Genomic DNA, 12,060 nt, shown 5'->3' on the forward strand with positions numbered 1-12,060 from the left:
ACCTATAGAGTGGGAGAATGTCTTTGCAAATGATGCAACCAACAAGGACCTGATCTCCAAACTATATGAACAACTCATACAATTCAACAACAGAACAACAAACAACCCAATCCAAAAAATGAGTTTTTTTTTTAACCCTGTTCCTTTACCATGGTCATGAAGGCTTGTCACCATCCCTCTTATTAGAGAACCATCCATTTGAGGCTACTTGAGACAGACTCTCCAGGTTAACCTACTGCTATTTGAAACTCAACACAGGGCAATGCCAAAATGACTTCCCAGGGACACTGACCTATACAGACTCAGACCAACCCATGCATCTCTGCCCCACTGGAATCTATGACCATTGGTCTGAATTCAGAATACTCACAAAACTGGGAAGGCCAGGCTCTGTGGTCTGAAACGTACACTGATGGGCGTGCCAGGGAAAGCTCTCCAGACCACACTCTCTTGACTTTGTAGTCCCCACACCTATCACGAGTCTGATACATTGTACATTGTCAATAAATGTTTGTTGGATTGAATTGACTTGACTTGTGGAGGTCAATATGATGCGAACAGAGCAAGCTGAGGCAGTTCAATTTAACTTCCATACTGAATTTTTTTATTAAAATTTTAAATCAAAAGCAGGCACATATATCACCCTAAATTCTCTGATCACACTGCATCCTCCAAACCACCTAGCTCTCCCAAACTCTTATGAGCATAAATCAGAATCTGTGGTATTGGAATGGGGTTTTTGAAGGGTCTAATCTTATCTCATGACCATATTAAATCTGCATTTATTAAAAGTGTGTCAGTTTACAGGCCATTCCTGCCTCGGTCCAGCTTGTAGGAGGATGTAAGAATGAGCTTATGATTAAAACCCTTTTGGAAAACACGAACAAATGATAACCAGTTGTGATACTTTTCCACATTTTTACAATATTTAAAAATATGTTCAGATATCCAAAACTGATCCCACAATTTGATTTATTTACAAGTCCCCTGAAGTGCTTAATAAGTACAATATGGTACAATGAAAATCATGCTTATTACCGCTATTGGGCTGGTAATTCTCCAAGATGAAATCATACTTTTCAGGTTATAAATATACATTTTATTGTTGATTTTATGCTGCATTTTGAAATACTGCTTCTCTGCTTTCATATTTTCAGGGCCTTACAAGGGCATCATAAATCAGCCCCAAACTGGAGGAATGCTAATTGATATCAGGTGATTTCAAATTGAAGCCTAGGTTAAACTTGCTGTGTGTTTCATAAATTCCAACTCTTGTGGAACTCTTTCAAAACCAAGACATGCAAGGAATTCATCTCTGAAGATTAATTAAATAAATGTAAGCACATTAGATATTTTAAATATCTAAAAGAGGGCTGAGCAGAGGTGTGTAGCAACTCAGCTCAAATGCCAAAATGTAGAAATATGGAAGAGTTAGAAAGACATACACAATGCCTTGTCATAGGATCCAATGTTTTCTTAGTTAAAAAAGCAAAGTTCTACTACCCACAACTTGATCTGAATGATTTTTTCTAACCCTCCTTTTACCCCTTTCTCTGTTCTTCTAATCTCATATTCTATATTACATTGGGTTGCACTGAATTATAAGTATAGATCAGCAGGTGTTACTGGGAAGGGCAAAGCTGCCATTTCTCAAAGTTTGTCAGACCAAAAACACTGATACACTTCACATTTTCAAGAGGTAATGCAGAAAAGCCTATGGGCTATAATAACTAATGGCACATCAACCTATGGTTCCTACCAGATAAGCTATTAGAGAGAAAAAAATCAAAACTTTTGAGTAGCTGTATATTAATAGCTCTCAAAAATTACTTTAACAGCATTTCCCAAAATGTATTATTTTATGGAAGAACAGAAAAAACATTAATATTTGAATATTTTCTGTGTGTGTGTGTGTGTGTGTGTGTGTGTGTGTGTGTGTGCAAAGTCTGTAAGCTTTGTTTCTTAAATAAAAAAATATTGACAAAATAATTGTCAAGCCTTGGTAGTGCACAAAGGTAAAATACGGAGAGAGGTAACATGAAAATCAGTGAATTTTGAGACGTATTAAAACATATGTCAGAAAAATTATATGCTCAAATCATAATATCAGAACTAAAGTCTTAAATATCAGTGATGTCCAACTCCCCCATTTTAAATATGGAAACTGAGGCCTAAAAAACTAAAAAACTAGCTGAAAGTTACAAGCTGGTTAGCAGCAAATATAAGATAAGAAAGGAGGTTTTCCACTCCTAGGCTAGTTCTATTTTCATAGGCTGATAGTAAGGACAGTGAGTGGACCATCTGCAACTTCTCCCTTTCCAGAAAGTAACAAGGCCAAGAACTGGTACAGGAAACTATTTCTCACCATGGTTAGCTCACAGGTCTCAAGAGACACTTCTTAATCACACTAACAAAAGTTCTGCCAAAGGAGACGGAGGTGTTTTTGCTTTTTTGGACTTTTACAAGTTACTGGGAAAGCTAACATTTTTTTAAAAATAACATTCTGGAGTTCCCTTAAAGGCTCAATGGTTGACAAACCCGACTAGTATCCATGAGGACTCGGGTTCAATCCCTGGCCTTGCTCAATGGGTTAAGGATCCAGCGTTGCTGTGACCTATGGTGTAGGTTGGCAGCTGTAGCTGATTCAGCCCTTAGCCTGGGAACCTCCATTGCCATGGGTGTGGCCCTAAAAAGACCAAAAAAAAAAGAAAGAAAAGAAAAACTCAGTCATTTTGAGTTCCCTTCATGGCTCTGCAGTTAACAAACCCACCTAGGATCCATGAGGATGCAGGTTCAATCCCTGGCCTAACTCAGTGGGTTAAGGATTTGGTGTTGCTGTGATCTATGGTGTAGGTAGCAGACATGGCTCAGATCCCTCATTGCTGTGGCTGTGCATAGGCTGGTGCCCACAGCTCCAGTTAGACCCCTAGCCTGGGAACTTTCATATGCTGTGCGTGTGGCACTAAAATAGCAAAAAAATAATTTTTTTAATTAAAAAGTAGCATTCTAAAAAGAGATTATTAGGGAAAAACTAAAATTCTAAAAAGAGATTATTAGCTGGGGATTATAAAGACATTTCTTGATCATTTTGCTTTGATGACTTCCTTACAGATTGATTCTGACAGTATAGAGCACCATGTAGCAAATACAAGACCCCCTCTCTCCTTCCTACTCCTTTTCTCATCTTTCTGTCCCCTGTGGATATTATCCAAGACTGAGAAGGATCAGAAAGGCACAGGTAAGGTCTAATTGAATCCCACTGACAATGATTTCAAATTGTGTGTGTATGAATGTGTGTGTGTGTGCGTGCTTTTGCACAGGATTTAGTGCTCATGGCCAGGGCAATATGTGATAAGCAATATCTCCAACAATCTCTCCTTTTTTGGACGTTATTTTCTTTGATCACCAAGAGAATGTCACAGAAGTCCAGTTCCACCTAGAAGAAGCTACAAAAGCTTGACCTCCAACAAAATAAGCAACAGTCAATGCTTATATCTGCTGCTCTTCTGAGGAGAAAATGGAGCTCTCTGATAACCATAGGATAAAGCAAGGGAAGCAAGGAATTAAATACCCACCAGGAACCAGGCTTTGAGATGTATCCCATTAATGCTCACCTTGACTTTGAGAGAAAGAGGGTATCACCTCCATGTAATGAACTAGGGAAAGGAGGATCTGAGAGCCTGAGGCACTTGCCCAAAGTCTCCCAGGTTTATCTGATGCTAAATTCACTTTCTTACTCCAACTTCATCTTATAATTAAGGAAATTAAGATTCAAAGAGATGTGGTAACATCTGGAGTCACAGACAAAGCAGTAGCAGAGACGAAACTAGAATCATTCATTGACTCTGGTCCAGTGATTTTCTACAACTTTTAGAATAGTCTAAAAGTTGTAAAAGTCTAAAACTTGCAAACTCAAAATTGATGACAAAACAAAACAGAGAGGTTAGTACAAGACTCTTAGAATCTCCAAAGCAGCAAAATAAAACAAACTATACATCATTACCAACATGTAAGGCCTGTTAGCACAAGTATGTGTGTGTGTGTGTAAAGTTGCATGTATCATCTGTGCTATGTATCTAGATCAACTATATGTCCATCAAGGAAAAATTTAAATGTTAATGAATTGTGCTTCTATTTACATTTCCATTACCAAAAGCTAGTTGTTGGGTAAAGAAACAGATTGTCTCTCCCTTAAAAAAATTTCTTCCTATACTACATTAGTAAATAAAAACATCCACTGTAGTCAGTACTCTGGATGAACTTAAGACTGATGTAATTCAAACATTCTTGTGTAAACAACTTCTGTAGTCAAAAAACAAATCACTAAGCAAATTATATGCCATCCCTGAAGATGACTGGATAATTGACTTTGAACAGAATTTCTTTAGTGTCAAATTTATGTATCCTCTTTGCACTTATGTTTTATCTACTATAACCTTATCATTTTAACTTATAGATTTATTATTTTTATACTAAAATATGCCACCATCTATACCACATATTAAGAAAAGGTAGAAACACTACAAAAGAATTGATATTCTTAAAATACTGGCAAGGATAAAAATAACAGCCTAAAAATTAACATTAAAAAGTCAGTGGCTGGAGTTTCCACTGTGACCCAGTGATAATGAACCCCACTAGTATCCATGAGGATGCGGGTTCAATCCCTGGCCTCATTCAGTGGGTTAAGGATCTGGTGTTGCCATGAACTGTGGTATAGGTCACAGATGAAGCTTGGATCCTGCGTTGCCTGTGGCTGTGGTGTCAGCTAGCAGCTGCATCTCCAATTCAACCCCTAGCCTAACAACTTCCATATGCCACAGGTATGGCTCAAAAAAGAAAAAAAAATTCTGTGGCATTACCAGCTTCATCATCTTATGGGAATCTCTGAAATGGGCCTCTCCTCCTTGGAGTCATTCAGGAAACTTGGATTTTTCCATCTTATGGCTGAACCAGCTTCTAGGGATTTGAGGTTCTCTACTGGATTATTTTGATCAAAGTGGCAGCCAAGGAAAGAGTGACAGAGTATGGAGATTGGGTGGGAAGATTTCAAGGGCCAAGGATGGAACTGTGCCCATAACCATTGATCACAGCCTAGTTACATGCACGTACTCACTGCTGAGAAATCTAGGAAATGTATATTCTTTCAGTGTGTGAATAAAGTTTAAAAAAAATGGAGTCTGTTGAGCACACACCAGTCCTAAACAATTAAATCTTGATTACGGAAGAATTATATGTGCAAATTAAGCCACAGTACATTTATAGAAGGAAGGTTGACATAAAGCAGAATGAAGTAGCTTAAATTAGCTCTGAATTTTAATTTAAAAATTTTTCTTCTGTAAGCTGTCACATCATTTGTGAAAGAGGATGAAGTGTATGTATGTGTGTGTACACATAACCATGTTCTAAGAAATATGAGACAAAACTAAGCCTACCTCTTCATGGCCCCCTTACTCCCCTTCTTTGATGCCTAATCTCTTCCTTCTTCACATTAGTTTTTTTTCCAGGTTCATTTCCTCCTTTAGTGCGAATCATCCTATACCAAGCACATTCAACTTGTAACCTCTTTTCTAAACATGGTCTTAAACTCTATCACTACCAATACATTTTCCTTAGAGAAGCTGTCTCATCCAAAGGGCACCTCCATGAACCAAGAAAATACCCCCATACCAGCTACATCTGATGGATGCACAGACAGATGGATGCTTCAGATGGTGGAATAGAAGGACTGGAGCTCAACTTCTCTCCTAAAAACAATGAAATTCACAACTATAGACTGAGCACACTTCACCAAAATGGACCAGAAACATTAAAAAAAGATACCCTACTCCAGAAGAAAAAGAGGAGGCCACATCAAGAGGTAGGAGGAGCAATTTACGGTATAAACAACCCCATACCTCCTGGGTGGGAAGCTCCACAGACTGGAAACTAGCTGGTTCACAGAGACTCACCTAGAGGAGTGAGACTTCTGAGCTTCACATCAAACTCTCACATATGGGGATCTGGCACAGGGAGAAAGAGCCCTAGAGCATCTGGCATTGAAAGCCAGTGGGGCTTGTGCGCAAGAGCTCCATGGGACTGAGGGAAACGGAGACCCCATTCTTAAAAGGCACACACAGACTTTCACGTGCACTGAGTCCCAGGGCAAAGCAAAGTCTCCAAAGGAATCTGGGTCAAACCTGACCGCAGTCCTTTGAGGACATCCTGGGAAAACAGGGGTGAACGTGGCTTGTTCTGAGGGAAGGACATTGAAAGAAAAGCTCTTGGGAATATTCAGCAGCAGTGCCATTTTCTGGAGGTAGCCATTTTGGGAAAATCTGGCCCTACCCTTCAGCCAGCTGCTGAGAAGCCCCAGGGCAAACAACAACCCAGGTGGGATCACAGCACCACCCCTCAGTAAACAGGCTACCTAAAGACCCCTCAGGCACATAGCTGCCTCTAATCCCATCCAGAGACTAAGCCACACCCACCAGAGGGATTAGAATCAGCTCCTCCTACCAGGGGGCAGGCATCAGACCCTCCCAACAGGAAGCCTACATCAAGCCCCCATACTGACTTCAGCCACAGGGGGCAGACATCAGAAGTAAGAGAGGCTACAACTCTATTATCTGTAAGAAGGTCACCACACCAAAAACCTATAAAAATGAAAAAACAGAGAACTATAACTCAGATGAGGGAGAAAGAAAAATGCCAGAAAAACAGCTAAGCGATGAGGAGATTCTCAGCCTCCAGGAAAAAAACTTTAGACTGTTGATGCTGAAGAAGATACAAGACATTGGAAATAAACTGGAGGCAAAGATGGATAATTTACAGGAAACACTGGCCAAAGAGACACAAGATACAAAACTTAAACGAGAAGAGATGCAAAATACAATAACGGAAATAAAAAATTCATTAGAAGCAACCAACAGCAGAATACAGGAGGCAGAAGAATGAATAAGCCAGGTGGAGGACAGATTAGTGGAAATTATGGATGCAGAACAGAAAAGAGAAAAAAGATTGAAAACAAATGAAGAGAGTCTCAGAGAACTCTAGGACAATGTGAAACGCACCAACATCTGTATTATAGGGGTGCCAGAAGGAGAAGAGAGAGAGAAGGGGACAGAAAAAATATTCCAAGAGATAATAGCTGAAAACTTCCCTAACATGGGGAAGGAATCACTCACTCAAATCCAGGAAGTGCAATGAGTGCCATACAAAATAAACCCAAGGAGGAACACCCCGAGACACATACTAATCAAACTGACCAAAAATTAAAGACAAAGAGAAAATCTTGAAAGCAGCTGGGGAAAAGAAACAAATAACATACAAGGGAACCCTGATAAGGCTATCAGCAGATTTTTCAACAGAAACTCTGCAGGCCAGAAGGGAGTGGCATGATATACTCAACGTGATGAAAGGAAAAAACCTCCAACCGAGATTACGCTACCCAGCAAGTCTCTCGTTCAGATTTGAAGGAGAAATCAAAACCTTCACAGATAAGCAAAAGCTGAGAGAATTCAGCAACACTAAACCAGCCTTACAACAAATACTAAAGGAACTTCTATAGGCAGAAAAGAACAAGAGAAGAAGGAAAGGAAAAAGAGCAGCAAAAACATATCCAAAGTAATTAATACAATGGCAATAAGAACATACATATCAATAATTACCTTAAATGTGAATGGACTAAATGCCCCAGCCAAAAGACATAGACTGGCTGAATGGGTACAAAAACAAGACCCCTATATATGCTGTCTTCAAGAGACCCACTTCACTTCTAGGGACACATACAAATTCAAAGTGAGAGGATGGAAGAAAATATTTCATGCAAACGGGGATCAAAAGAAAGCTGGAGGAGTTCCTGTCGTGGCGCAGTGGTTAACGAATCCGACTAGGAACCATGAGGTTGCGGGTTCAGTCCCTGCCCTTGCTCAGTGGGTTAACAATCCGGCGTTGCCGTGAGCTGTGGTGTAGGTTGCAGATGCGGCTCGGATCCCGCGTTGCTGTGGCTCTGGCGTAGGCCGGTGGCTACAGCTCCGATTGGACCCCCAGCCTGGGAATCTCCATATGCCGCGGGACCGGCCCAAGAAATAGCAACAACAACAACAACAAAAAGACAAAAAAAAGAAAGAAAAAAGAAAGCTGGAGTAGCAATACTCATATCAGACAAAATAGACTTTAAAATGAAGAATATTTTCAGGGACAAAGAAGGACATTACATAATGATCAAAGGATCAATCCAAGAAGATGTTATAACAATTTTAAATATCTATGCACCCAACACAGGTTCACCACAATATATAAGGCAACTGCTAACAACCTTAAAAGGAGAAGTCGACAATAACACAATCATAGTGGGGGACTTTAACACCCCACTTACAGCAATGGACAGATCAACCAGACAGAAAATCAATAAGGAAACACAGGCCCTGAATGAAGCATTAAACCAGATGGACTCAATAGATATTTTTAGGACATTCCATCCAAAAGCAACAGAATACACATTCTTCTCAAGTGCACATGGAACATCCTCTAAGATGGATCACATCCTGGGCTACAAATTCAACCTCAGTAACTTTAAGAAAATTGAAATCATATCCAGCATCTTTTCCGACCACAACACTATACGACTGTAAATCAACAACAAGAAAAAAAACTGCAAAAAACACAAACACGTGGAGACTCAACAACATGCTACCAAACAACCAATGGATCACTGAAGAAATCAAAGAGGAAATTAAAAAATACCTAGCAGCAAATGACAACGAAGATACGACACTCCAAAACCTATGGGATGCAGCAAAAGCCATTCTAAGAGGAAAGTTTATAGCAATACAAGCCCACCTCAAGAAACAAGAAAAAGCCCAAATAAACAAGCTAACTTTACATCTAAAGCAGCTTGAGAGAGAAGAACAGACAAGACCTAAAGTTAGTAGAAGGAAAGAAATCATAAAGCTCAGAGAGAAATCAATGAAATAGAAAAGAAGAAAACCATAGAAAAGATCAATGAAACGAAAAGTTGGTTCTTTGAAAAGATCAACAAAATTGATAAACCCCTAGCCAGACTTATCAAGCAAAAAAGAGAGAGGACTCAAATCAATAAAATTAGAAATGAAAAAGGAGAAGTAACAACGGACATCACAGAAATACAAAGGATCATAAGAGACTACTATATGCAACTATACGCCAATAAAATGGAAAACCTAGAAGAAATGGACAAATTCTTAGAAAAGTACAACCTTCCAAGACTAAACCAAGATGAAATAGAAAAGATGAATGGACCCATCACAAGAACTGAAATGGAAACTGTGATTAAAAAACTTCCAACACACAAAAGTCCAGGACCAGATGGCTTCACAGGCGAATTCTATCAAACATTTAGAAAAGAGCTAACACCTATCCTTCTGAAACTATTTCAAAAAATTGCAGAAGAAGGGATACTCCCAAACTCATTCTTTGAGGCCACCGTCACCCTGGTACCAAAACCAGACAAAGACTCCACATAAAAAGGAAACTACAAACCAATATCACTGATGAACATCAAAACAAAAATCCTCAACAAAATACTAGCGAACCACATCCAACAATACATTAAAAGGATTGTACATCATGATCAAGTGGGATTTATCCCAGGGATGCAAGGGTTCTTCAATATTCGCAAATCCATCAGTATGATACACCACATTAACAAACTGAAGAATAAAAACCATATGATCCTCTCAATAGACGCAGAAAAAGCCTTTGACAAAATCCAACACCCATTTCTGATAAAAACCCTTCAGAAAATGGGCATAACGGGAACCTACCTCAACATGATAAAGGCCATATACGACAAACCCACAGGGAACATCATTCTCAATGGTGAAAAGCTGAAAGAATTCCCACTGAGATCAGGAACAAGACAAGTTTGTCTGCTCTCACCACTACTCTTCACCATAGTTCTGGAAGTCCTCGCCACAGCAATCAGAGAAGTAAAAGAAATAAAAGGAATCCAAATTGGACAGGAAGAAGTAAAACTATCACTATTTGCAGATGACATGATACTATACCTAGAGAATCCTAAAGACTCTACCAGAAAACTGTTAGAGCTTATTGACAAATTTGGCAAAGTCGCAGGATACAAAATCAATACACAGAAATCGATAGCGTTTCTATATACTAACAATGAATAAGCAGAAAAGGAAATTAGGGAAGCAATCCTGTATACCATTGCATCCAAAAGAATAAAATACCTAGGAGTAAACCTACCTAAAGAAACAAAAGACCTGTACTCTGAAAACTATGAGACACTGATGAAAGAAATCAAAGATGACACAAATAGATGGAAAGATATACCATGCTGGTGGACTGGAAGAGTCAATATTATCAAAATGACTATACCACCCAAGTCAATCTACAGATTCAATGCAATCCCTATCAAATTACCAAGGACATTTTTCACAGAACTCAAACAAAATATTTTAAAGCTTGTTGGGAAGCACAAAAGACCCAGAATAGCCAAAGACATCCTGAAAAAGAAAAACGGAGCTGGAGGAATCAGGCTCCCGGACTTCAGACTATGCTACAAAGCAACAATCATCAAAACCGTGTGGTACTGGCACAGAGACAGAAATATAGATCAGTGCAACAGGATAGAAAGCCCAGAATTAAACCCACACACCTACAGCCAACTAATCTATGACAAAGGAGGCAAGAATATACAATGGAGAAAGGACAGCTTGTTCAATAAGTGGTGCTGGAGAAACTGGACAGCCACACAGAAAAGAATGAAATGAGAACACTCCCTAACACCATACACAAAAATAAACTCCAAATGGATTAAAGATATAAGACCAGATACTATCAAACTCCTAGAAGAAAACATAGGCCAAACACTCTCTGACATAAATGACAGCAACATCTTCTCAGATCCACCTCTTAGAGTATTGACAGTAAAAAGAAAAATAAACAAATGGGATCTAATCAAACTTCAAAGTTTCTGCACAGCAAAGGAAACTCTAAACAAAATGAAAAGACAACCCACAGAATGGGAGAACATCTTTGCAAGTGAATCCACTGACAAGGGATTCATCTCCAAAATTTATAAACACCTTCTGCAGCTTCATACCAAAAAAAACAAACAACCCATCAAAAAATGGGCAGAAGATCTAAACAGACAGTTCTCCAAAAGAGACATACAGATGGCTGAGAAACACACGAAAAGATGTTCAACATCACCCATTCTTAGAGAAATGCAAATCACAACCACTATGAGGTACCACCTTACACCAGCCAGAATGGCCATCATCCAGAAGTCTACAAACAATAAGTGCTGGAGAGGGTGTGGAGAAAAAGGAACACTAGTGCACTGTTGGTGGGATTGCAAATTGGTGCAACCACTGTGGAAAGCAGTATGGAGATGCCTCAGAAAACTAAACATAGAACTACCATTTGATCCAGCAATCCCACTCCTGGGCATCTATCCAGAGAAAACCACGACTTGCAAAGACATATTTACTCCAATGTTCATTGCAGCACTATTTACAATAGCCAAGACATGGAAACAACCTAAATGTCCTTCGACAGAGGAGTGGATAAAGAAGAAGTGGTACGTATACACAATGGAATATTACTCAGCCATCAAAAAGAACGAAATACCAGCATTTTTAGCAACATAATGGACCTAGAAACTATCATGTTAAGTGAAGTCAGCCATACAATGAGACACCAACATCAAATGCTTTCACTGACATGTGGAATCTGAAAAAAGGACAGACGGAACTTCTTTGCAGAACAGATGCTGACTCACATACATTGAAAAACTTATGGTCTCCGAAGGAGACAGTTTGAGGGGGTGGGGGGATATGCTTGGGCTGTGGGATGGAAATCCTGTGAAATCAGATTGTTAGGATCATTATACAACTACAGATGTGATAAATTCATTTGAGTAATAAAAAAAATGACAAAAAAAAGACAGATGGATGCTTGACCCCTACTGAATGAACCATAGTCATTGTTGTAGGAATTTATAGTAGAGACTAAAGTCTATAGAGCTGGGTATGAAAGGTCAAGTTGCCCACCTGCTGTGAAACCATTCTTAAG

Source organism: Phacochoerus africanus, chromosome 2 (assembly GCF_016906955.1).
Source record: "Phacochoerus africanus isolate WHEZ1 chromosome 2, ROS_Pafr_v1, whole genome shotgun sequence".
Taxonomy (NCBI): domain Eukaryota; kingdom Metazoa; phylum Chordata; class Mammalia; order Artiodactyla; family Suidae; genus Phacochoerus; species Phacochoerus africanus.